This window comes from Podarcis tiliguerta, assembly GCF_965153285.1.
Source record: "Podarcis tiliguerta genome assembly, chromosome: 2".
Taxonomy (NCBI): domain Eukaryota; kingdom Metazoa; phylum Chordata; class Lepidosauria; order Squamata; family Lacertidae; genus Podarcis; species Podarcis tiliguerta.
The window spans coordinates 110,277,540-110,300,029 of NC_139535.1; the positions used below are offsets into that span (position 1 = coordinate 110,277,540).

The 22,490-nt window shown below is 42.5% G+C and overlaps 1 protein-coding gene across 1 annotated transcript in view; it reads left to right on the plus strand.

Annotated features, from left to right (window-relative positions):
* The window catches only part of LOC310671666 (uncharacterized protein), a 158,466-nt gene extending 136,304 nt beyond the window's left edge, over nucleotides 1–22,162 (plus strand). Inside the window, exon 2 of the mRNA XM_083428050.1 lies at nucleotides 22,145–22,162. The gene's annotated coding sequence lies outside the window, so the exon portion shown is untranslated. The remainder of the gene's footprint in view (nucleotides 1–22,144) is intronic.
* Nucleotides 22,163–22,490: the final 328 nt, after the last annotated feature.

A 22,490-nucleotide genomic window follows, 5' to 3' on the forward strand; every position in this document is an offset into this window, starting at 1 on the left:
AAAAACGTGAGGAAGGAAGGGTAATATCTAATAAATATATCATCTCCTAGCATCTATTCACATCCCCACAGTACAAATCCCCAATATTCTTTTATGGTGTTCTTGGTGGCTTAAGTATTTTAAGACTGATAGAAGTTTCTAGTGTAGGCTGACAGAGAAGGAGCGAGGTAATTTTATGGTCTGGACTTAATTATCTTACAGGGGTACCTCCAGAGCCATAGCTAGGTGATCTTGCGCCCCTGGCAGAACCGTCCAGATTGTGCCCCTAGGTAAAGGTAAAGGGGCCCCTGACCATTAGGTCCAGTCGTGACCGACTCTGGGATTGCGGCGTTCATCTCGCTTTATTGGCCGAGGGATCCGGAGTACAGCTTCCGGGTCATGTGGCCAGCATGACTAAGCCGCTTCTGGCGAACCAGAGCAGCACACGGAAAAACCGTTTACCTTCCCACTGGAGGGTTACCTATTTATCTACTTGCACTTTGACGTGCTTTCGAACTGCTAGGTGGGCAGGAGCTGGGACCGACCAATGGGAGCTCACCCCGTTGTGGGGATTCGAACCACCGACCTTCTGATCGGCAAGTCCTAGGCTCTGTGGTTTAACCCACAGCGCCAGCCAGGTCCCTAGCCACAGACAAATTAGCTCTTATTTCCACCTCTCCTCCAATGCCTCCCCCCATTCAATTCACCCTCTATTCAAAACCATTTCTTATGAGGCAATAATCAATATTTATATTTATGGACATATTTTTAGCCGAATTTGCATGCCCCCCATCACCTGCGCTCCTGGTGGGGGCCCGCCTCACCACCCCCTGGGTACCTCCATTGCTTTGCTTGCTTCAAAAGGTAGTTAGACAGCCCTGCTGCAATGCAGAGCTTACCTGCTCATTCTGCTGGGTTGGGTCTTAGTTTTCTGCCCCAGAGTCCCACCCTGATAGTACCACTGTAGGCAGGCATCAGTATTTGACTGAAATGTACTAAATACCACCACTATACCACATGCTGCACAATAACTATGAGGTACATTTATTTGAGGGGCATCGTTCCAGTCCAAGGAAGCCCAGCTAAAAACTGCCCTAGCAGCCACTCTTGCTGCATTCCTATACACACTTATCTGGCGGTCAGTCCCAACAAGCTTCTGCATTGAAATGCAGACACATATATTGTATATGTTAAATGCTTTTACGTGCAGGTAACTGTGCCAATTAGGTATGGTAGTACTTCCAAGATTAATATTCCAACTCCCAGTCCTGTATGAACTAAGACTTTCTTGTGGACAAGTGGGGAGGAGGGAAAGAGAACCCAAACAAGCCATGATCTGAATGCTCTATTTCTTCTTGAGGTTGGAAATAATAGTAGTAACTATACATAAAAACCTGTTTTTAACACTGCGGCTTCTGTAAATGTCTCGTGGAAAGCTACCAAACATAGCAAGAGAAAGACAGCCAAATATGGCATTTATTCAGATAAGAGTAACTCTTGTAAGCAATTCAGTAAAAACTGCAGCATAAAGAATAAGGTAAAGGTACCCCTGACTGTTAGGTCCAGTCGCGGATGACTCTGGGGTTGTGGCGCTCATCTCATTCTATAGGCCAAGGGAGCTGGCGTTTGTCCACAGACAGCTTCCGGGTCATGTGGCCAGCATGACTAAGCCACTTCTGGCGAACCAGAGCAGTGCACAGAAACACCGTTTAACTTCCTGCCAGAGTGGTACCTATTTATCTACTTGCACTTTGACGTGGTTGGCAGGAGTTGGGACCGAATAATGGTAGCTCACCCCGTTGCGAGGATTCGAACCACTGACCTTCTGATCGGCAAGCCCTAGGTTCAATCTTTTAGACCACAGCGCCACCCGCATCCCCTACATAAAGAGTAGCCCTTCAGGGGGCAGCTAGACTGGTGACTAGAAGCAGCCACTGAGACGTACATTGGCTCCCAGTACGTTTCTGAGCACAATTCAAAGTGTTGGTGCTAACCTTTAAAGCCCTAACAGGGCTCTGTCCTGTATACCTGAAGGAGCGTCTCCACTCCCATCGTTCTGAGGTAGCAGTTCCATCACTGCAAGATGCAAAGTTGCAGGAAACCAGGCAGAGGGCCTTCTCGGTAGTGGTGCCCGCCCTGTGGAACACCCACCCATCAGATGTCAAAGAAATTAACAACTATCTGACTTTTAGAAGACATCTGAAGGCAATCCTGTTTAGGGAAGCTTTTAATATCTGATGAATTATTGTGTTTTAATGTTTTGTTGAAAGCTGCGCAGAGTGGCTGGGGAAACCCAGCCAGATGGGTGGGGTATAAATATATTATTATTATTATTATTATTATTATTATTATTATTATTATTATTATTGTTATTATGGCATTCCCTGTGTATGGAATATGGATGATTATTGCGTATTCAAAACCGTGTGGAAGTCATGATCACATTACAAAGTTTCAAAGGCACTTTTCACAGCAGGCTGGAATTTGGTTTCAACAACAAAGCTCAGCCTCAAAACAGGTGAGATAGCATCACCCATTACCTTTTCCCATCTCACTTTTCCTTGGCGCTGAACACAAGTGAAAACTTGTGCCCTGCCCTACTTCCAAGCCTACAGCTTTTGAGTAGCTTCCTGAAGTTTGAATGAGTTTATGCTGCAACTAAGGACAGGAAAAGTCTTGTAGTAAATGAATGGGCTTCCCTGGACAAGTTCAAGGGTGAATGGGCCTGAACCACTGCAAAACGCAGTTAGCCGTTCTGCTATTTAAAAGGTCAGAGGGGGCTTCCCTGGACAAGTTCAAGGGTCAGGGGAAAATAATTGATTCATTTCTTCCTTATTTGCAGGAAAGGAATGAGCACATGGGACAATATAATAATATGACTGGGGAGGGGGAAGGATAATGATGGCATTAAGGTGAAGCATTGCAATAACCCTCCCCCCTCCCCCCGCTAGGAAATGTGGGCCAGTCAGGTAATTGGTACTGGGTGTGACGTTAACGTATGAGAGTGCTGGAGGAGAATTAGTTAAACAAGTTACCCAATCAGAACCCGGGGGGGTGGAGTCAGAGGGACTATAAAACCAGCTCTGGGAGGGGTGAAAGGGGAGTTCGTTGGGAATTGGGTGGGTGGTTGGAGTGGGAGTGAATTGGGATAGAGTCTGTGGGTAGGTTGAGTGAGTGTAGTGAAATAAGTTGAGTCAGGAACAGTTAGGAGCTAGGAGGACAAGTAAATATCTGAGGGGTGGTTTAGTGAGTGAGAGCAGGTAGCAGAAGTTATAGGTCTGGATAGGCACCCTATGATTGTAATTGACCGATACCATTTATGAAACCACACGCTTGTTAAACTGCAATAAATAAACAGAAGTTTATGTTCCAATTTAAACCTGACTGGACTCAGTATTATACCAGGTAGGGCCTGGGTGGTGGCAGCGATAAATCAAGTGATGGCACAGGGATCAATAGATGGTGAAACGTGTGGGGACCCTGTATGATCGCCACACTGGGATACACCTTTTAATTAAATAAATCAATGTCGTTGCCAGTCATCTCCTCTTAAAGATGTCAAATTAGGCTGTTCTCATAATGCCTTTAAGGAATGTTTGAACACTGCTTGGTTTCCAGAGTCCCTGAAAATTAGAAGAGCGCAGGAACTGCTTCTTCTTTTCTGACACCCATGATGAACCGTAAGCATTGCTGTGTCTGGTGTTGGGAAACCTGCTGGACTCCAGCTCCCATCAGCTAGGTCAGTGGTCAAGGATGGTGGGAACTGGAACATCTGGAAGGTCCCACATTCCCCACTCCTAACACCTTATCTCCCATCTGCCGCAGGTGGGGTAGAGTAATGTTTAAAGAAGAGTGGGTTAGAAGTGGAGGCGTGAGGCTCTAAGGTTAACTGTACCAACAAGAAGTTTGTTCTATTTACACCATTAGTTATAGCCAGTGCTTTTTTCGGGGGAGATGCAGAGGTATGCACACCCCAAATCATTTTGTGAATGTAATGGGAGAAGAAACTAAAAAAAAATTAAAATTTTAGTTTCTTCTCTAGCACAGTGAATCATCAGTTCTGTTGCTACCCCCGATGGTGGCCTCATTTCCTGTCATGGTGTTTCCTGAGTCTCAGATGGAAGCGAGCATTTAATGTGTGAAGTAGGAGTTGGAATCTAGCATGGTGATTGGTCAGTTTCGTTGTTACCACCTCCAGGCTTCATTTCCTTTCCTGGCATTTTCTGAGTCTCAGACGGAAGCAAGCATCTAATGTGTGAAGCAGTGTGGAATGTGGATGTGTGTTAATATGAGGTAATATATGTTCTTTAAACTTTTGTCCATTTACTGTATTTATTTCCCCCGATTTGAAATATAAAATGGTGATTTTCTTGAGTCAAAATGAGAGTATCCCTAAACATTTTTTAGAGAAGAAAAAGTGCTGGATATAGCCTTCCAGACCATCCACTGCAATGGGTATGGGTTCCAGAACATCCCACTGTGCTTCCACCAAAAGGAGTTGGAGTTGCCATCCTAATCACACAAAAATCAAATGGCTGTGCCCAACTAAATTCTACTCGGAGTAGACCCATTGAAACTAATGACCCTGTTAGTCATGTCCACTAACTTCAGTGGATCTACTCTGACCAGTACTAGCATTGGCTACAACCCAGAGTTTTTTATGGTGGTGGACTGGTATTTGTTGATTCGGTCAATCCTCCCACCTCTTTACTGAAAACAGTGATAGAGCACATATTTTCCATGTAGAAGATCCCAGTTTCAGTCCAAGGCATCTCCAGGTAGAGCTGGGAATGCCCCTTCCTGAATTCCTGGAGAGCCGCTGCCAATCAGCGTATACAATATTGAGCTAGATGGACCAATGGTCTGATTCGGTATAGGGCAGGCAGGCAGGTTCCTATTTTCTTATGTGAAATGATGCTGGGGTAGGGAGACAGAAAATAAGCAAGTATTTTGCACACATCACCTCACTAGCTGGGAGCAATGCAACAACTCCATAGGGTTAAGTGATGAATATGATGTTCAATGCAGTAGGTCTACACACCCACCGGATTTCCCTGGAATTTCCTCCCTCTTCCCTAAAACAATATTGGACACCCTCCAAGCGCCATTGCACGTTTTCTGGAGAGGAGATTGGTTGCAAGATTTCAAGACCCAGATACTTCAAAGGTTATGTCCCAGACTGAATCAGAAAATTTAAAAAGAGCAGATTACTTTTTATACTTTTACTCATAACGGGGGGTGCAGTTACATAAATGTAGACTCTGGCCTTGATAGTCTTACTTTTTAAGATGGCAATGTGCACCATGTCATTTCTTCAGTAATCCAAAATGTAGTGAAGCAGTCCTTGTGCGTTTGGGGACACGATGGTTCTGATTCTGGACGTCTGCCCCAAAGTCCTTCCCTTGACAGCACCGCTGATGATGCCAGAAATTGCATAGGTGGTCCTGATGAACAAAATCACCTGCGTAGGGCCTTAAAGGAGGGGAGAGCAGCTGTTCATTAACCTTGCCAGTGCCTTTCCTGTCTGAACCATGTGCCCCTCCTCACACACCCCATTCAAGCGCTTCCCACTCACCAAGGATTAGGAGTTCGAGCCCAAGCAAAGCATTCAGGCCTCTTCTGCGGCAATGGCAAACCAAACCAGGCAGACAGGATGTTTGGGTGGTTTAGCTACATTTCATTTAGAGGTAGAAGGGAGTCAGAATATTTGTAAAGCAGACGTATTTCATCATTCAGATGGATGGATACCTGCATGCCAAGAGTGTATATGTGTGTTGCATGGAGGAAAGTTAAGCCAATGGATGGATGGATTCATTCAGTCATTCCATACATTTGTACACCGCTTTTTAATAAAAATGCTACACACCACATATCAAAGATATCATGAAATAACATGTTGTGCTTATTTATTGGCTAGATTGGTGGATTTGTGAAGGAGTAAGAAAGGGGCTAGGAAGTCTATATGATAACTGATAAATAATGGAATCCCAATGTTCTTATTGTAGGAAAGTGGCTTTAGGATGAAATGCACCAGGGTGAATACAACCCACAGTTTACTTACAGATATAGAGTAATACTCAACTGATGGGAAGTTTTGTTTCTGCACATGCTGAGCTGAAGCATTCTGTGCTCACCCACCCTAGAATGTTCGGTTACCTGTTCCTAATGCATGGTTGACCACATCTATGGAATACAATGGTTATGCCCTTTTAAGTTTTGCTATATCAATCACTAGTTTTCATACCTGTCCAACTCTGTGTTCCTTTCCCAACCTTTAATCTATTGATGATTAATGCCTATATGCAACCCTTGCTTTGTCTTTGTGTTAACCAATCACCAACAAGCACATACGTGGCAATGCTGTAATATTCAATAAAAGGGACTCTCCGAGACATGCTCGAGAGATGCCTCCCATATGACACTTGTCACTCGTCTGTCGTTTATTTCAACCCAACACTCAACCAGAACACATTCAGAGAAGGTCCACTGAAATTAAATCTGATTATTTCTATGGAGCTACTATGGAGAATGGCCTGTCTTCAGATATCACACATCCATCCTACAAACAAAGAAACTGGTTGACCTAATGGAGCAGGTTTTGTTTTTATTTTATCTGTCCATATCACATAGAATTACCAGCTTTAGTTAGAGCTAAAACATACCCTTCCTTAATTTCAGCGGAACTCATTCCTTCACTCATTTCAATTGCTGCCTTATCACTCAGCATGCTTACAACAGCTGAAAATCATGCTTCACAACACACATGCCAAGGGAAAACTGTGAATGAGTAGGCATATACCTGTTCATTGAGAGCTAAACTCTCACACACCACTCGGCAAGGCAAGCAATTGTGAAAACAGTCCAAGATTATCACATTAATACTGTGATTCTATCTCCACTTACTTGGCAGCAAGCCCCATTGAACTCAGTGGGGTTTATTTCTGAGTTGACTCTGTTGCTCTGTTAATGTACCATTGATTTAAAAGGAGGAAATAAGCATGCTGAAATTGGGGGAATGGTAAGAAAGGAGAGAATATACTGTATTTTTCCGTGTATAAGACTAGGTTTTTATCCTAAAAAAATAATGTCAAAAATTAAGAGGGTGTCTTATACAAGGATATATCTCCTCCTATTTTCTTAAATCTGCCCCCCCCCCAAAATAGGGGGCATCTTATACATGGGGGGGGGCGTCTTATAGATGGAAAAATACGGTAGTGTTTTGATATTATCACTCCCCACACATGCTAGTGAGTAAACAGCAGAGCACATTCCCTTTGCAACTTATTGGAAGCAAGTTGATGATGATCCATTGGAATCCTGTAATTAAGCAATCCGGTCTGGATTGTTCCTGGTAAGTTACCCCTTTATTTCTCTCTTAAAATAATAGTAACACAACACGGTCTTCTTTAAAAGTACGAATAAAGTTTTACTCACATTCAGTTCACAGCAGTAATCTGAAGGCAGCCATTATTTTGTAGTTACAGTGAAAAGATGACTGAGCGACATCTCAGACTCTGCTTGTGGGCTCCATCCTATGTGAAGGTTGAGCCATGAGCTGGCTAAGAGCCAGGAGAGAGCCAGTAAGAGCAAGAGAGTAAGAGCCCAAAAAAGAGATGATTGCATGACCAGCCCTTTTATCTGGTCAGCTAGGGTCATGCCCATCTACCTGGTCACACACAGACAGAGAAAGCTCCAGAACAGGTATTACAGGAAGTCCTCCCTGTCTGGAGCCACATTCCTCTGTGTGTCCATTCTAGGCAACAGGAAAATGTTGTACTTGACTGCTCTAGTAATAAACTCCACCTTGATGTCCACAGAAATCAGTATGAGTTTTCCCCCTTTTAAAGTACATCATATGTGGTATGTTGAATTTTCCCAAAGTAAGCTGACTACCAGAGAAAGAGAGAGAGGTACCTGTAATATGGAGCCCACGTGTATTGCTTCCCTTGAGAGTTTGACTTGAGGCGGCAATCTTCACCCATATTACATCATCCCGTTGAAGTCACTTCACGGAGTAAAGAATTGCCCAACTTTGACCGTAAAGGAATACCGTTATCCTCCCGGTACTGACATTATGATTCTAAACTCTCCACTGTAGAACTTTAATGCTGGAAAGCTGAAACTTTAAAAGTCCTATTTTAAAGCCTATAAAATTGAATACAATATTTTTTATTTTTAAAAATCGCTTCGTTCCCACCCACATACCCTCAGCCAACTTGTGCACGAATTCGATCTTGCTTGGTTCAAACATTTTGTTTTTCTTTGCTGCCCAGTTAATAAGTGAGTCATATAAAATTTAAATAAATTAATCACTTGACAAAAAACAAAACTCTAGTCAGAGAACAGACTAGTTGACATAACCGCCGCCGCCGCCGCTCCCCCCCCCCCCAAACCATTAAATGATTTCCCTACAAATCTGCAGCTAACATTACATTGTGGGAAAGTTTTTACATTGTTTAGGGAAGTTTTTAATGTTTGATGTTTTATCGTGTTTTGAATATTCTGTTGGGAGCCGCCCAGAGCGGCTGGGGAAACCCAGCCAGATGGGCGGGGTATTATTATTATAATTATTATTATTGAATTAGAAATTGGATAAAAAAGAATAAATACATCGTCGTTTTTAATGCGAAATGAAAATACCAAACAGATTTTTTAAACACAAAAACACTATAAATGCTGGGCTTTAAAACTAGTGTCTTCATTCCCACCCTCCTCATGAATTTATAATTGCGGGACTTTATTATTTGCGTTTTATATATTAAAAACAAAACGTAAATTATTCAAATGGTCTCTGTATTCTAGATATGAACTTGCAGAAACCAAAACCAAAGTTTAGGCATAATTAATCGGTTGATATTTTTAAGCCCTTGGAAATATCAGAGATGTAGATAATCCGGTGTTTTATGGTATGGGAGGATTGCTAGGTTGAACTGAATTATACAAAACCCGCCGTTTCTAGAATTAAAACTCTAAATCTGTTCTTAAGCTATATACACTCGCAAATACCATGTTGATCGCAAAACGTCCGATCATTTCCTGCTTTCTTTCCTAAGACAAGTTCATGTATTTTATTTTTTGGCGCGGGGTGGGGGGCGGGGAGCAAAAATTATACTGAACTGCATTTCTGGGTATATTTACAAACGTGAAGACACAATGTACCGAACCTAACTTTCTTTTAAATTGATTTATTGACTTCTTAGAGTTAAAATGCTATCCGCTTTCTCCAAAACTAGAATTAAAACATATACTGCAACAGAGTTGCCTCGATGTTTCCTCGGTCGTCTTTCCACCACTTCCCTCTCTCGTTTTTGCTCTAAAAACACGATAGAAAAGCCCCCCAAATCTGAAAAATGGAAAAATTAAAACAGGTGGGAGATTATATTTTTCAAATGACCCAGCCTGGCTAACCACGGTTTTTCTGCATATTCCAAGTTGCCTTTTAAGAACAACCGTCTTTGGAAAATAATGGAAAACAAGCCCTTTAATTCTGGTTTCCAACATAGTCAACTTTCAGGCATTTGAAGAAAACTACAACATTTCTTAAAACGCAATCCACAGCTAATAATTCGATAGTTGGGCTAGGAAGGTTAGGTAGGAGGGTAAATAGACAGGTAAGGTGGTAGATAGACAGACAGATGATAAGATACAATTTCTTACACTGCTTTGGAATCCTAGCGTGGGTCCAGCCACCATTAAAAACTTTTAAGATCTATTGATTGCAATAGGAGAGATTTGGATGCCATCCTAAACACACTACTTTGACCCACTGAGGTCTAGAGAAATCTGAAGCATTTAATTTTGACTGACTCATGATCCTGGGATAGTTGAGTTTAGAGGGGTTTTTTTGAGGAGTGAGTGGGAATCCAGCTATGTCTAAAGTGTCCCGAGCTAGTACTGTCCACGTTTTTAATTCTCAAGATAGATTGTAAAGAACTCATAGGCACAGTAGGATGGTACGCAAACAATGACTGCAAGGAAACAGAAATATTATTTTTATTAACATATATCTTTGCCATTCTACTAAACTAGCCGCAGTGGTGTGTACACACACACACACACGGATTAAATCTCTCACAAATCAAAAGGTTCAAAACCAACCTAACTTTTGGAAAGACGTTGTGTTATGAGTTTTGATAGGACTCGCAAGAAGACCACGGCCTTAAATTTTAGGGATGATGTCTTCTGTTTTGGTCAACAAATTCTAATGAGCACATCCTGATTTGTTTCATGCCTTCCTGAACGTTAGGAATTTGGAAATCAGTGAGACTTGTATCCGGGTAAATAGGTTTGAGAGGGATGAAACTGCGCAAAACTGTCCTTTCGCAGAGCCCAGCTTACTTTTCATTAGGCATATTTGCCGAATGACTATCAGCACATTTCCTGAAGAAAGAGAGCTAAGGCTCGGTTCCTTACTTGGAAGTAAGTGGCACTGTCTTCGGCCTGATTTACTTCTGAGAAAACTTGCATAGATTTGGGCAGCATGACTACTAGGGCCGCAATGGACTAAACAGGTACAGTATTAAGGCAATGAGAGGAGGATATCTCTTCTGAATGTCGGTCCGCCTAGCTGTAACCCAGTTTTGTTTTAACATACTGAGTAAATGAGCAATCGGGAGATTTACTAAAGGAGTTATATTCTCCCGATCATCAAGTTCAAGTTTTGCTGCTTTTTCTCCCTGTGTGACTTTGCCTCAACACTCTCTGTGTGTATTCGCGCACGCATATGTGCTGCGCCTGCTTGGCCATAATGGATTGGGTTCAGTTGAGTCCTGTTCAAAGTAAACCCATTGAAATTAAGTTAATCGTGTTTATTCATTTCAGTGGGTCTGCTCTGAATATCATTGAAGCCAATCACTTTCGACTGCGCTTCTTTAGTTTGACAATGAATGATCCCTGATCCCATCTATATTTTTCTTTAAATCTTCAAACTAAAGCCCACGCCAAAGCGTCTGAAACATTGCATCCGGACCGTCTGGAAAGAAAGGACCTCTCTATATTTAATAAAAAGGGTGGGTGGGTTGCAAGAGAGAAATATCGCAAATATCGCAGAGAAGTGTGTGCAAAGGGGTGTGAAAGGAAAGCACATTCCAAAACAAACTGTGGTCGGTGGCCAAGTGGTGGAAAGCGTGAGTCAAGACGCCAAGCAACTCAAAAACAACCGTCTAATAAAGAATATGGAGGTACCCCCATCATCCCCACCAAAATACTATTTGGCTGATCAGTTTACCGACATGGTTGTAAGCCGCAGCCTCTCGGGGCGGTGAAGGGGCTGGACGAACTGCAGAGCAAAAACCCTTCTTGAATTCTTTCCGTGGTTTGCGCGGCTGCTGGAACAACAAAAAATGGCTGCATACCTCCTGCTCAGACTTCGTAAACCACCATGGAAGGGAGTCCAACCGTTCGTCTTCCTCTTTCTACATTTTTCCCAAAGAAATGTCTCCATTGTGGGCTGCTCTGAGGCTTCCCCCCCCCCCCCACGAGTCTTCCCGTGCAGATCAAAATAGCCTCTCTACCAAATCTGAGTTCAGGTCTATAATGCATTGCAGGCACCATCAGTGACCTAATGCGTGGTTGCCTGTACACACAGGGCTCTCACTCTCACCATCCCTTTAATTGACCGGATCTCCAGCCTTTATTAGCCCGCACAGACCGTTGGCCACTCAACATGGCATCGCACATTCACCATCGGTGGTAGCGAATATCCCAGCTAATATTTATCTCGGATAGTTAGACCTTCTCAGAAGCTTGTCCAGAAAACTCCCTAAAAGACCTGCTGGTTTTTATTGCTCATCTGTTTCAGTTCACGTTGGACAGAAGGCCTTCATTTCTGTCAATTATTTTTACAGTTGAATTAAATGGAGTTTAGATTAAATGGAAGCTCCCGGGGAATCCTGCCTTACTAATTAAAATGCAGAACTGGTTTTTGAGATATCTTTTCTTCACCTCACCACTTTCCTCATGCAGTTCCTAATCTGTTCTACTTACACAGGATCTCCTAACTTATTTCTAACAACATCTAGAGGGCCACAAGTTTCCTATCTCTACTATGGAGAATAGTGAAGGTGCATAGGACAGTTGTTATACTAAAACAACTGATTTGACCCTGTACATTTTTTGTTCATTCATGGCCTTCATCAGCCATAAATGTTCAAAGCCTAACATGCTCAATTGTCTAAGATTGAAATTATTGTTGGGGGAAATGCAATTTATATTCTTCACTTCTTGTATCTTCTTCCTGGAAGTCCAGTGGATCATCTTTTAATCTAGCTCCTACCATCTTACCATTCTAATCCATTATACTATTCTTCTGCCAAAGGTAAAATAATCAACTAAAATTTGATGTTGTGATATTCACTTGGCCATGAAGCTGACTGGGTGACCCTGTGCCAGGCATTGCCCGTCAGCCTAACCCAGCCAGCAGGCATGGCCAAACTTGGCCCTCCAGCTGTTTTGGGACTACAATTCCCATCACCCCCGACCACTGGTCCTGTTAGCTAGGGGTGATGGGAGTTGTAGTCCCAAAACAGCTGGAGGGCCAAGTTTGGCCATGCCTGGCCTAACTTATCTCACAGGGTTGTTGTGTGGATTAGGGCAGGAAGAACTATGTGCACTACCTTGAGTTCCTTGGAGAAAAAAAGGTGGGCTAATGCAATATTATATATTATTATTATTATTATTATTATTATTATTATTATTATTATTATTACTACTACTACTACTACTATTACTATTCAGTCTGGTCTAATAAATTCATTACCCTAATATGGACTTCAGAACTCTTCAGTTGTGTTTAATACAGCCCTTGCCAACCTAGTGCCATCCAGATGTTTTGTACTACATGTCCCAGCAGCCCCATCCAGCTTTTGTGTTGGCTTGGGCTGTTGGGAGTTGTAGTCTAAAATATATGGAGGGTACCAGGCTGGGGGATCTGGTATTGGTCACACAATAGAACCAAAAGTAAGCAGCAACAACAACAAAAGGCTTGGGAGAATGTTCATCACTTTCTGAAGCAATTTGCTATTGTGTAGATACACAATGTTCTGATTCAAGTAGATGTGGATGACCAGAGGACAGCCTATCAAGCAAAAACTAGGCAGGCCACAAAATGTTTAACAGGATACCAAAGAAGAAATGAATTAGATGGTATTTCATGTTGACATAAAGACAGCACAGGAGGGGAGGGAGAACATTTTCCAAGGAGAAGTCAAACTTCCAATAAGACATGAGATGATCGATGCAGGGGAAGCAGCAGCCAATGGTTGCTGGGTAGAAGTAGATTTGATATTACACTGGATTCAAAATGAAAAGCTTTTCAACAGAAGCAAAGGTGGTTTGTTTGTTTTTTACTATATTGAAAATGACTTTTTAACATGTATGGTAAAGAGGAAAATATCAAGACATTGAAGTATCAATGCAAAATAAGGAATTTTACTTGCTGAGAAAGGCCAAAACATATTTCCTATGTTTTTAATCACATGTTCTGGTTTTTATTTATTGGGTTTTGGGATCTTCAACTATACCTGCCACCTTGAGTTGCTGTTCAGGATATGAGAACAGAGATTTAAAATTCAGTCAAAGCCAACAATTCATATTATGCTAGATGGGCACATGATAGGAACTAAATCTCACAGAGTTTCCTGTAAGTTTCCTAGAGAAGACTTTGTGAGAGATACTCTAACACTGCTCTGACAGGAGTAGGGCGTAGCTACCATATATATTCTCCTACCTGCCTGGACACGTTCTCTTCCTCTCTTGCTCTTCCTCCCTTGCTCTCATCACCATGCTGGCAATGTAAAAGCATCTGCTAAGTCTGAGCTCCATGTTCAGACTCCACTTAAGTTAGACTTAAGTATGAATTACCATTTTAAGCTTCCCTGAACAAAGCTGCTCTGTTACTCTTCAACAAGTATTCTGAGTGAGGAAAAGGTATTGTTATATTTTACAAGACGGTTTGTGTGATTATTGTTTTAAGGGGGAAATCCAGTCTGCCTTAAGGCATCCAGGTTTACTTAAACTAAAATGCTAAAACTAGCCAATCTAAGCTTCCCATTTAATGCTGCAAAGGTATGGCACTCTGCTGAACTTACAAACATGAGGAAGGAAGGATAATAGCTAATAAATATCTCCTCTCCTAACATCTAATCACATCCCAGTGTAGGAGTGCTGGAGCATGCTTTTGGTGCATTGCACTGATTAATCAACTAAAGTTGACTGCTCCAGTTATTATTACTAAATACAAGTTTGAGTCACATGAAGAGCTCAGTTCTATTTGATAATGCCAACTCAGCTTTAAGCACAAGTGCCTGAATTACTAAAATAGATGGATGTTTCCACCTGTTTCACAGCATTCCTAGACTGAGCCTTACGTCAGCAATGTTGGAACATATATTGCCTTTTCCCCACCTGGAAAACATCCATCATTTTGAGGGACACTGCATGGAAATATTACATCATGTCATACCAGACAAATATGGTAGATTTTGGATCCGTATAAAGCCTATTTATACTCCAATTGTTCCTAGACTGCTAGTTGCAGAAAATGATTTTGTCACCTAAACTGCCCAACATCGTATCAGTCCTTGCATAAATATGTGTGATTCGCAGACACACATCAATATGTGTACTAAACAATACATGTATATTGGTTTACTATTTCATGCCTCATAACAAAAGTGGAATTCAAGGGCAGAAGACATTCTTGATCAGAAATTTAGAAGGTGTAAAAACAGGAGCGGGGAAGAGTTTGCTAGACAGGTGCTTGCCAAATGATTCCTCCACGTCTCTCAGGTGCACATTAATATTTCTGTAGACATGAGGTTCTTTTTAAATATATATATATAATCTAACACACACATTTCTCCAATCCATGTGGATCTATGAAGACTGGAAGCAGACACCAGCCTACAATGCATTCTGGAATTCCCTGCTGCCTTGGCTTTACAGATCCAATACAAAAATATAAATTTGTGAAGTCCTTGGCTACTCCTGTCTCTAGCGTAATGTTAAAATTCTCCACTGGCCTTCTTCCTTGTCTTCATGAGCTGAAATATCACCTGGGTTTAGCAAGAGTCTCTTCTGATGTTAAAAAAAAAAGTCCTCCACCAGCTTCTTGCTCAGTTTAGTCCCTCAACATTTGGAAAATGTTGCACCAGGACTGAAAAAGTATATGGATATTTCAGAAAGAGAAGGATAGTGGTGCACAAATATCTAATAGCCTACGTCTCAGTCCTATGTTTGTCTACTAATAGGTAAGTCTAGTTGAGTTGAACAAGGCTTACAGTATATAGGATTGCAGACGGTCACTATCTGAAGTCTTCTACAAAAGTTCTGGTTAAAAAAATGTACCTAGGAAGCAACACAGTTAGTTGGATCAATCAACTTCTTTGTGTCATGTAAATTGAGAAGAACAATCCTTGAGAGATGCTGTAGGCAGAGAACTGGTTTAATATAGTGATCCAAAATGTAAACCATTAACAAGGTGTCTAACAGCCTTGAGATAGATAGGTAGATAGATAGATATAGATAGATAGATAGATGATAGATAGATAGATAGATAGATAGATAGATAGATAGAGATCACCTTTTCTTTTCTTTTCCTTTCTTTTGCCTTTCTTTTTCTGAGAAATAAAATCAAACTGTTTGGGGGAACTCCCAGAGCTAGAAAGCAGAAGAGGTGCAGAGGAGAGGGAAGGGCTGAAGAGTAGTGGGGAGGGGATTTTATATTTACGGTAGATAGATAGATAGGTCTAGTTAGAAATCACAGTGAATTGTGTCCTGAGGCCACTCCAATCACAGTGATTTGGAGGGTGGATGCTGAACAGCAGTTCTTCATGTGAGTTACCATTCTCCTCTAAGATCTGGCTCTGAAAGCAGGGTGATGGTCTTCATAATGAAGGTAAAATCACCTAGCATGATAGTCATTGGATTTATTTATCCGAACTTGCCTGGGACACCTTCCTCATTTCCCCAGTCATTCAGAATATTTTTAATGTTCCACATGCAATATTATAATAATCCTTACAGCAACCCTGTAAAGTACCGGTAGGTCAGTATTGCTTTTGATGTTGTAAGGGTTTGAGGTTGAGAAATGATACCTTGCCTAAGGCCATCTAGAGAGGTCATGAATGAGGTTGCATCAGAACAATGGGCTTTCTAGGACACAATTGTGACTGCTGTACTACATGACCTCAGGTGTGAACTCACTCAGAGGATGTCAGTTGTGGTTGCTTTGGTTCCTGAAGACATAAGACATAAGACATATAGACATTTGTCTTTGATCCAAAGAACAGTAAGCCAGAGGAGAAAATGCACACATGGAGTCTGAAAGGAAGTGCTAATAGAAAACCTATTGCAGTGCAGCGCAGAACAATACACCATAAAGAAGGCTGATCGCAGAATAATTGATGCTTTGGAATTATGGTGCTGGAGGAGACTCTTGAGAGTCCCATGGACTGCAAGAAGATCAAACCTCTCCATTCTGAAGGAAATCAGCCCTGAGTGCTCACTGGAAGGACAGATCCTGAAGCTGAGACTCCAATACTTTGGCCACCTCATGAGAAGAGAAGACTCCCTGGAAAAGACCCTGATGTTGGGAAAGACGGAGGGCACAAGGAGAAGGGGACGACAGAGGACGAGATGGTTGGATAGTGTTCTCGAAGCTACCAGTATGAGTTTGACCAAACTGTGGGAGGCAGTGGAAGACAGAAGTGCCTGGCATGCTCTGGTCCACAGGGTCAGAAAGAGTCGGACACGACTAAACGACTAAACAACAACAACAGGATGGAGGGTGAATTCTAATGGGCTATCAAAAAGGTATTGTGAATGAGATGAATTTGGGATCACCTTCCTCACACAACCCTTCCATGAGCAGAGAAAACTTGATGGTAATGAAAGGGCACCCTTGGATGCAAGCCAGTTTTCAGCTCTGGAATGGGAAATTCAGTCAAGCAAACAGGTCTTTATGGTAATGGTCCTACATCTCTAGTAGCTCCAGCCCTGCCACATTTCTGTGTTAAAAATGGACAAGAAACTAAACGTTATTGGCCCAGGACAGCAATATGGGACATGATATTAATATGTGGGAATACATCATGTGCATGTTTTAAATAAGGGCCAACTAGAAGGCTGTGGACTGTGTCTGCTCCATTTAATGTCCTTTATGGTCCTTTTTGGTGTCATCCTTCACAGTGACATGAACCTTCCCTATAGATAAGTGGTGTGTGTGTGTGTGTGTGTGTGTGCGCGCGCGCGCACGCGCACGCGCGCGCAAAAGCAAAAAAACACTAGCTTTAAGAAAATGTGATACAGAAAGCAGGAATTTTCAGTGAAAAAGGGAAACTAAAATACTCTTTTGACTTAAGAGATCACAGCTGTCTTTTATGTGTAACTAGGAAAATGTATAATTTCTGGCTTCACTGCCCAACAATACCTCAGAGGGCTACAGGTTACCCACCCCTACCTTAGCATAACCTAGATAGAGATAGATAGATAGATGATAGATAGATAGATAGATAGATAGATAGATAGATAGATAGAGTGGTACCTCACGTTAAGTACTTAATTCGTTCCAGAGGTCCATTCTTAACCTGAAACTGTTCTTAACCTGAAGCACCACTTTAGCTAATGGGGCCTCCTGCTGCTGCCGCGCCGCCGCTGCACGATTTCTGTTCTCATCCTGAAGCAAAGTTCTTAACCCGAGGTACTATTTCTGGGTTAGCGGAGTCTGTAACCTGAAGCATATGTAACCTGAAGCGTATTTAACCCGAGGTACCACTGTAGATGATAGAGATAGATAGATGATAGATAGATAGATGATAGATAGATAGATAGATAGATAGATAGATAGATAGATAGATGATAGATAGATAGATAGATAGATAGATAGATAGATAGATAGATAGATAGATACATGATAGATATAGTTTAAATACATTTTTATTTACTACAAATAGTAATAGAAGTAGAGTTGCACATTACAAGGCAACAAAAAATACTAATCTTGTACAATTCTTGAGGCACCAAACTGCACAGAAGAAATTGTCTGCTCATTTACAAAGCTGAGGTCTTTGAGACAGTCCAGCAGCCTTATCCTTTTGCAGCAATCATTAACATATTACATGGGAGTTGTGGCATTCAACCTGTTCTAGACCGAACTGGACACCCACTAAGAAGAATGTTTGCAGTTTGGGTGTGCTCCTTGATCTGTCTTTGACGCTGGAGGCCCAAGCAGTCTCAGAAGACCTTTCATCAGCTGATGCACAGCTCCCTCTGGACAGAGGCATCCTGGTAGTCATGGAGGTTTAGGAATCTCCACATTGCACTACTGTCATGGGTTGTATATGAGGCTGTCTTTGAAAAAGCAGTTTAAAATGCTTTTTTAAAACTGCAATTAATTCAAAACACAGTTTGTTCAAAATGCATGCTACTGTCTGGGACTGGTCATGTTTTGTAAATGTCCAAAAATTCAGTGAACTATCAATATTCAGTGGTGTATGTTGGACAAATGGTAAAATGTGTATCTATTTTCAGACATTCACAACATTTCCCTCAGAATCTGTTTTTATATGTGAGCATAAATTTGTCATTTGTCAAAAGTCATTAGTCAAACAGAATCAAAACTGATGGAAGTCCAATAAAATATACATTGTGTTTATGCAACCGTGTCCCTTGTGGAAATGCCCTTTCCTCAAAAGGACTAAATTATTCTTAATTAACGACTTCACAGGTTATGAAGAAAAAGAAACACAAGTATTTCAGGGTTCTCTTTTTCTGGTCCAAGGCCATTAAGTAAAAGGAAAACTTGTACATCTTCACTGCAGAGAGCTGCAATATGGGTGTGGAAGATTCTGCACTCATATCAAGAACTCATGCAAATGTAATCTTTGTATATTCGCCTAAAGCATGGGTGCATGTACCTCAGGCCTGGGGGCCAAATATGACCCCCATCAAGCCTCTCCATATGGCCATTGGGATCCTCCCCAAGGCACATCCTTCCCCGTCCATGTTTTGTGCCTCACTCCATCACTCTTGCTGGATGCAGTGTGTCCCTGAACTGTAATGATGCCTCTTGATTGCAGCGATAGCAAGGTGTATGCATGAGAGGTGCAACACCTCTGGTTCTTGGGTGGCTGGAATGTGGCCCATCTGTTACTCCATGTGGGATGTGAAACACAGAACAGTCAAATACAACATTCCTAGAGAAGAATGTTTGTCCAGCCAGTAGATAAACTTCCTGTTTCCTCCTGGGCTGCAACAAACTTCCTCTACATGTGACCAGAGGTGGGTGTGACCTTACCTGTGCAGGTAACAAAATAGCACAGGCAGGCAACCATCTCTCTCTCTCTGACTCCATTCCTCAAAGAAGCAACATCTCCTTAGCCTGAGATGCTCTCTTGGCCTCCAGCCAAGAGAGGACAAAGGAACTACCTCCTTATGGGATAGATTCCAAGTGTATAGATTTTGTGACTTAAGTCTGCCTTCTGGGATCCATCTGTGAACAGAATGTGTGAGTAAACTATTTTATATCTTTTATACAAGACTGTGTCATGTCTATTCTTTTTAGAAGGGAAATTACCAGGAAACTTATTTTAGAGGCTTAAGCAAGCCTGGCAACAAGTTATCCACTGTGTAAGTTTAAAAAGAGAATGTTACTCTGCTAAATTATAGAACTTGCTAGGGCAAGTTGCTAAGAATACTATTAAGCAATATATCCTCTTCTGCCTCCCTGAACATTCCCACACTCCACCCACTTTTTGGCTCTGGTTCTTCCTACCACTGGCCTCCCAGGAGGTTGCCCATGCAGGAATACATCCTTTAAATAGAAAAAATCTTTCTCAAACCTAGCTTAAATTAGGGCTTCATATAGATTCTCTGTTATTTTTTCTTGTTACATGTGAAGTATCCCTCAGTATAAGCAGTGTGTGGTGCTGGTAGTGGGGATAATGGGAGTTGCAGCATTCTCACTGGGAGGTTAGTGGGGTATATTGGTCATAGGGATAGCCCAAAACTTGTTAGCACCTGCGGAGAACCAGAAGGCTGGAGCTCAGTGGCAGAGCAGCTGCCTTGTGTGCAGAAGGTCCATGATCCAGTCCCCAGTAGAAGAAGAAGAAGAGTTTGGATTTGATATCCCGCTTTATCACTACCCGAAGGAGTCTCAAAGCGGCTAACATTCTCCTTTCCCTTCCTCCCCCACAACAAACACTCTGTGAGGTGTGTGGGGCTGAGAGACTTCAAAGAAGTGTGACTAGCCCAAGGTCACCCAGCAGCTGCATGTGGAGAAGCAGGGAAGCGAACCCAGTTCACCAGATTACGAGTCTACTGCTCTTAACCACTACACCACACTGGCTCTCTAGGTAGTGTCTCTAGGTAGGGCTGGGAATGTCGCCAGCCTGGAACTGTGGAGAGTCACTGCCAGCCAAGTATGGACCATGCTGAGCTGGATGGACCAAATGGTTTGACTCAGTTAAAGGCAGCTTCCTATCAAAGCCACCAGACCACTGAAAAGGAAAGTGAGAGAGGAGTAAAGATAAAGTGTAGTTGGTCTTGGAGTATCCATATACCTTATCCATGGACCTTACCACCCAGCATGCATGCAGCAACCTCCAGCATTGTGAGGTCACTGATGCCACACTGCCCAATGCCCACATCATCTTCCAGGGGGGTTCCGCCAAGGAGGATCACCTGATCCTCAGGCACAATGCCCTCCAAGGACTCGATGTGGGCCTTAAGGTGAGCTACTGTTTCTTGCCCTGGCACCTCAAGGTTGTGCAGATTCTGAGCATGAATTCAGAGTTGCATAGTTCCACACTCAGTCGCCAATCCAAGATGAAGCCGAGAGAGACAACGAGTCACCGCCGCTCTGCGCACACAGACAAGGGAAAGGAAAGAGAGGATGCAGCAGTTTCTGAGGAAGAAAAATCCAAATGGCACTTCCCATATTATTGATAAGAAATAAAATGATCAGGTGAGCAATGTTTGTTGTGAACTGACCAGGCACTAAGCAGCAGCCTTAAAACATGAAAGTAGCTTGGCATTACTTCTAAGCATTACTGCTTAGAATACTGCTGTTAAAGAGAGGACCAGAAGGTGAAACAGATCTTAAATGCTGAGATCCCCTTTCTCTTCAAATGGCCTGCCTTACCCCTTCCCAGTATCTCCTTCTGTCTATAACCAGATATTGTACCTCCTTTGCCCCACTCCCAGGCATTTCCCAGGTAATCCCAGAGGATGAGAGGGACATAATACAAAATGAAACAAGCAGGTAATTTATTTTACAGAGACTAAAAGTTATTCTAATCTACATATATTTTTACAAAATAATTCACAACCCTAAACAAGGTGAAACCAACTAACTACTGAATCTTCAGCTCTCATTTAGGATTATCTTAATATTGTAGCAATCTATGTCTATGTCCAAATCTAGTGCTCTTGGTTCAGCTTCATATCAAAAAATATCACAAAGGAAGAATTTGTTAAAGCATTTTGTTTTATAAACATGTTTTGGACATTCCCTCTTTCATTTCCTTTGGAATTACCTCTTGGAGGATGTATAAATGTTGAACAAATGTGCTTCTCTTGAGCAGCTGAAGGCTACTGCAGTTGGTATACATAGCTGACTAGTAGTAGGATATGTAGGCAACAACAGATCTTGATGTGAGCCATGAACGCCTGTACCAAAGCAGTGTGGGAGGCGATTGCCAAATGCTACTGAATGAGAAGCTGAGAAAATAAGTTTCTGTCTTCCACTGAGACCAATGTGGCTTAGTCCCAGTCTACCAATATGTTGGGATGGGGATTCTCATGCCTAGGAGCAAATCACGAACCTCCAACCTCTCTATCTGGCTCCCAGGACTCCCTCCAGGGCACATATTCTCCCCTGGCCAGACTCCTCTCTGTCCCTGCTCCACAGTTGCTCTTTGAACTGTAATAATGCCTCTTATTTGTCAGCAAGGAGGATGAATAGATTGTGTGGAGCCACGATGCTGTCTTCTTGCCACTTACCTGGAGGGAAAGGGGCAGGGCAGCAGGAAGGTCAGTGCAGGATAGTCACTCTGGAGGAGTAATCCTGTCAGTGCACTCACAGCACAGAGGCATACCTAGGCTCCCTTGTGCCCTTGGCAAGGAACTATATCTGCACCCCCTCCTCCCTTGCACCCTTGGCAAGAAGGTGTATCAATGCCCACCACTGCCCCTTGTGTTTTGGCAAGGAGATGTATCAGCACCTCCAAAGCCAGGAGAGACCATGGACCAGAAATTCAAAAAGTTAGCTTTTTTTTCACTTTTATGCTCTGCCAGTGACTTCCTCCACAACCATTGGGGTATGTTCTGCTCCTGTCCACCTTCCCTCCCCCCCTCCTCCTTCTCCATTGGTCCATCTATCTGCCTGCCTGCCTCCTAACTTCTGTTCACTGCATTTCCTCCTCCTCCTCCTCCTCCTCCTCCTCCTTCTCCTTCTCCTTCTCCTTCTCCTTCCTTCCTTCCTTCCTCCCTGCCTCCCTGCCTCCCTCCCTCCC